Source organism: Pieris brassicae, chromosome 14 (genome assembly GCF_905147105.1).
Source record: "Pieris brassicae chromosome 14, ilPieBrab1.1, whole genome shotgun sequence".
NCBI classification, from domain to species: domain Eukaryota; kingdom Metazoa; phylum Arthropoda; class Insecta; order Lepidoptera; family Pieridae; genus Pieris; species Pieris brassicae.
Window position 1 is genome coordinate 2,381,637 of NC_059678.1, and position 5,174 is coordinate 2,386,810.

The window sequence follows — 5,174 nt, forward strand, 5'->3', positions numbered from 1 at the left end:
ACAACATAAAAAAATTGCGTAAACGCATATGTACTTCCCATAAGTGCCCCTGTGGCTTTGAAGTAAGCAGCCTTGGACACCACGGCTTCCATTACCAGAAGAGTATAGGCGGCGCTCAACAATATTATACGCCACTCTCTTGTCTCCTTCAATGTTCCAGCTATTTTGGAGCCAACAGGCATCGCAAGAGACTAAAGCAAGGGAGGGATGTCTTTGATCTATTGGACGATGGGACGGGCCTTGCTAAGGGATGCTACTCGTGTAGGCACGTTAGCTCCGTCTCCCATCCCTCAGACGAGCAAAAGAGCTGAGGCGGCTGCAGAGCAGGCGGAAAATAATAAACGGCTCAAATATAAGAGTATTTCCTCCAATTTTGATATTGTTCCCTTTGGAGCCAGACCAGAACCGTAGATAGAAACGGTGACCCCAGAGCTGGTGCTTTCCTCACTCAACAAAATAAAAACCGCAATACAGCAATGCCAGCTTAAAAGGTACACTGCCACACGGAGAAAACTTTTTACAAATTGAATTTTCTGTTTAAAATATCTAATTATTATTATTAATATATTGGTTTAGAATATTGTAAAAACCGTATGTTAGAAATTAATAAATATATAATTGCCACATTAATCAATGAAACTATTAATAGATACTTTTCTAGGAATAATAATATAATAACAGGAAGTTGAGTATCTGTATTTTAATCTATGCAACGTTCAGGAGTCAAAGGCAGAATGATGCGAGGCATGTCTCATTGTGCCGGGCTTACATGGAGCGCATTTTTCATTATTAGAATACAATAAACGATAAATTTTCAATAGATATAATAATGAACTTTGTTTATTTATCACTTTCGTAATTCTATAACTACATAATAAATTATAACATTCAACAATTATACTTAAAAAGTGTGCGTGTACTAGTGTACACACGTAAGAAGAGAAACTTCTTTATGACCTTGTTTTTCAAAAAATTATCTACTATATGCAACTTTACAGAAATCGGTGAAATTAGATAAAGTTTAACAACAAGAGACATTAATACGAATAATACAGTTCTTTTATTTTATCTTAGTACTACTAATATTATCACAGAATTTCCTTATTACCATTAAGAATTATTACTATCATTGTTATCGTATATAATTTTATTTATAATAGCTTCGAATCTCTTTGAATCAACCGTGGTAAGTACAAGAAAAAGATGGCGCGTAACGAAAAAAGAAGTTTCACTTCAATAAGCAATAATTGTAAAACACAAGTGCAAAATAATTTCTAAAACATAGTAAAAATGCAATAATATGATATAATTAGCTGAATTCAATATCGTGAATGTTGGAGGGGTGAATTTTGAATGACAACTTTATTAATTTCTCTCCTTTGTAATAGTAATTGTACAATTACAAAGTTACCCATTGCTAAACATAGATGGCGCTATTTTAAAAAATACAAAACATCTAGCCTCTTAACTAAATAGCTCTGTTTAACATGCTCGTATTTTCATTCAACTACCTCCACTATTTATTATACGTACCAGAAATTCACGATTCTTTATAGAACATAGAAAATGGAACCAAAAAATTTGCGAGGCGATTTGTCTCAAATATTCTTCCTTAAGCTAAAAAGAAAGATATTCAGCTAGTTGATCAAAAAGCTAGGCAAACTTGGATAGACGTTTCATTACTTGCCTAGCCTGTTGACTGTTAATATAAATTTAGTTCCGAGTCCGCCACTCTCAAACACGAAACGAAACTCTTCAATCAACGACGTCGGCAAACCACAACTTTGATGGTATTTTCCAAAGTAAAATGAAAAACAACATGTACAATGGAAGAGTGTAATAACAATGATAATGTGAATTTAGCTATGATCACATGTTTCATCTCTTTCTGTCATACTGATGAACTTTTTAAATTTGTTACAATTTTCTATTACCTATGTAGGTTAATATTGAATAAAAAATAAAAGTTATTTATTTCGGAAAACATGGTTAGTAATTACAACTTAATAAATTAAATATAAGGCTTTGTACGTTCTCATATTAGACACACAAAAATATAGAAATTGAAAACATTAATACGGCTTCAATTGAATCATTCCGCTTCAATTGAATCATTCCGCATGAAACGGCGGAACAGTGATTGAGGTATGGGCGAAATGTCAAGTTGACTTTATATTATTACGCCGTTTTCACGAGCAGATACTTCAGATTTCCACTTGCTACGGTAGTGACATGCCTGTAACCTCCTGGATTTGGTCCAGGTGTGTACAACAAGGTCTGCGCTATTACAGCATCCCACGTCTTATTCATCCGTTCTACACGACCAAAATACCTAAGCATTGCATTTCCTTTTGTAACCTCGTCTCAAACGAATTTCATCACGCTCTCATCACGATAGCTATTCTACGTTATTTTTTTCTCTGCCACACCCAACATTCACTATTGTATGTTAACGTCATGATAAGCACTACCCTGAGTTTCCCCTCGAGCTACGTTTAAGATTTCTTGACTGCATATAAAATAATGCAATCCTCCATTTACTCTTTTTCCAGCTTTGTTTATATGGGCAGCAGGCTCATCTAACTCACTCAAATTGTCGCACACAACAACAAGTTTTAAGATTTGGTACGCTATTTTCTCAAAGGACCCTAAGTCGGATTGATACTTCAGTGGGTAGCTGATTTCACATAGTGGTGTTGCGCGGCAAAAACTTCCTTAAAAGACTCAGTTGTGAAACGAGACGTTAACGCCCAATACGTCAAAATGACGCCATGTAACCCAATTCTTCGCATTCAACAGGCTGGCGCTGACATGGAGTGGGGCGTTCCCCCGCATCGGGAGACGGGAATCGAAATTCATCCCATTCCAGCATTTCTGACCCGGTTTTATTAAAATATTACATTAGCGCGTGACGCCTCGCGAATTGGAAATAAGTACATTTTATATAGCAAACGGGCAAGAGGCTCACATAATGTAAGAAGCAACGCCCATGGGCACTCACATTACCAGAACGCACGTAAGGCTTTTTAGGATTCTGTACTCTATTTTCTTGAAGAACCGTAAGTCGGATTGGTTCGGAAATACTTCAGCGAGCAGGAGCGGTTTTTAGGGCAGTCTTTGCCCCGCACCACCACTATGTGGACGCTACCCACTGAAGTATCATTGGCACACAACACAATAATATAACCGAAGGTGTGAAAAAAATATCCATATAAAACCTGACATCGCGTGAAAAAGAATGTGCTTATTTCGAGTCGGAAACATGAAATTATTGTGCTGCCATAAAACTACGTCATATTTTGTGTACAGGGAAGTTCGACAAATAAATCGTTTCTCTGATATTATAGAAGAAAGTCACTATAATAAGAAATAAAATACCTCTTAAAACTCTGCTACTATTATACAAAGCATTAGCCGAGTCCATTATAACATATGAACTTTCAAGCTATAGGAGAACATGTAAAACTTATTTAAATCAAATATTTGCAATACAAATACGTATTTTAAAAACAATTGCTCCTATAAAATTAAAATCACAATTTGAAGCGGACTACAGAAAGCTATTTGCATTTTTCAAAATTATACCTATACACGAGAAAGTGCAACTAGGATTACTAAATGAAAACTACTTTACAGAAAATTACCTGAAAACAATTAAAACTCACTATCACTACTCAACACGTAGAAAATAAAAAAACGAATTTCTATTACCCAAATACAATAACTTATATGGGAAAAAAACATTAGATTACATTATTCCAAATTTAATAAACTCGATACCAGCTACACTTCTTACTAATATAACAAGAAACAATATTAAATTTAATTAAAAAAATATTCATAAATATTCGAATGAGAATTCTCTTCAAGAGCAGGTTTCTTGCATCGGCTATCTTTGGAGCGTCAATGTTTCAATTGGTTTATGAAGTTTTACGTGCATTTTTAATGGTTTGATTGTTATAATGTGTTTATATGTCACTGGCATTAGTATATACGTTAATTATATAAATAAGTTCGATGTCTTGGTTTACAGAAAAACTGTGAACAGTTTGTGTTTCCACCACACCAACTTCCTTTATATTAAGATCATTTATACAATAAATAAATAAAAGTTTTTCATTTCGAATTATTGTACATAAAATACATCCTGGACTGAATCACACTTGAAATCAAGAATTTTTCAACACCTGCATAGGATTTAAAAATTTCGGACATTCTACGTAAATTATGTTACGAATTTAAAATATATATTATATATATTCGATGTTAAGTAAAATAATGATATTATTAATATTGATTAGATTATGAATGTAAGAGTGTATCTATTAATGTATAAGGAAGTAATTTTAAACTAAGAAAACTAAGTGAGATAAAACTTTTATAAAAAAATAATCAAATTTAAATATTCTGTGGTATTTTTAACGCTGGCAGCATTTCCTAGCTGTACAAAAAAATATAAACGATTTTAAAACAAATGGTGACTTTCACCAGTATTACACGAAACCGAACTAATCTAAGCGTACGACCAACCAGGCTCCAGAAGATAAACAATTACTTATAAGGGAATCGTATTCGTTTATACAACCTCCCAAGCGAAATTAGAGATTGATTACTGAATAAATTCAAACCTCTCGTTAAATGTAAATTAATCAATAACGTTTTTTTTATAAATTTGACTAATATTAATTGATCCTAATCTTTGGGATTAATTTGCTCCAGTTCAAACAATTTGTATGACTCAAAACTTGGCGATTAAAGGGAGTGGCGCACAGTTTCTTCCCAGTTCTTGCTCGTTCTACGCCCTTGACTTGCTAACTGGTAGTAAATGTAAATTTAGACTTAATTGAACATCTTTTCTGTTGACGTTCATAAGTGTACTTGGAATAAAGTTTGAGTTTGAAAATTTTGATTTTGAGTTTGTATTGCGATACTTATTCTCATCAGCTCTGGGTTCATAGGTAGTATATTTAATTTAATAAGTTTTATATTAAATTAGTATAAAGTTACTGTAACGAAAAGTAAGGAAATAGCTCACAAATGTTCGATCAGAGATTTACAGTAGGTACAAAACGAAACAATTATTCATCTGTTAATCCGGAATTTTATCTGTTATCGGAAAGGAAAAATGTTTATCAAAATAATCAATATTTATTATCTTTGATAACAGCCATTTA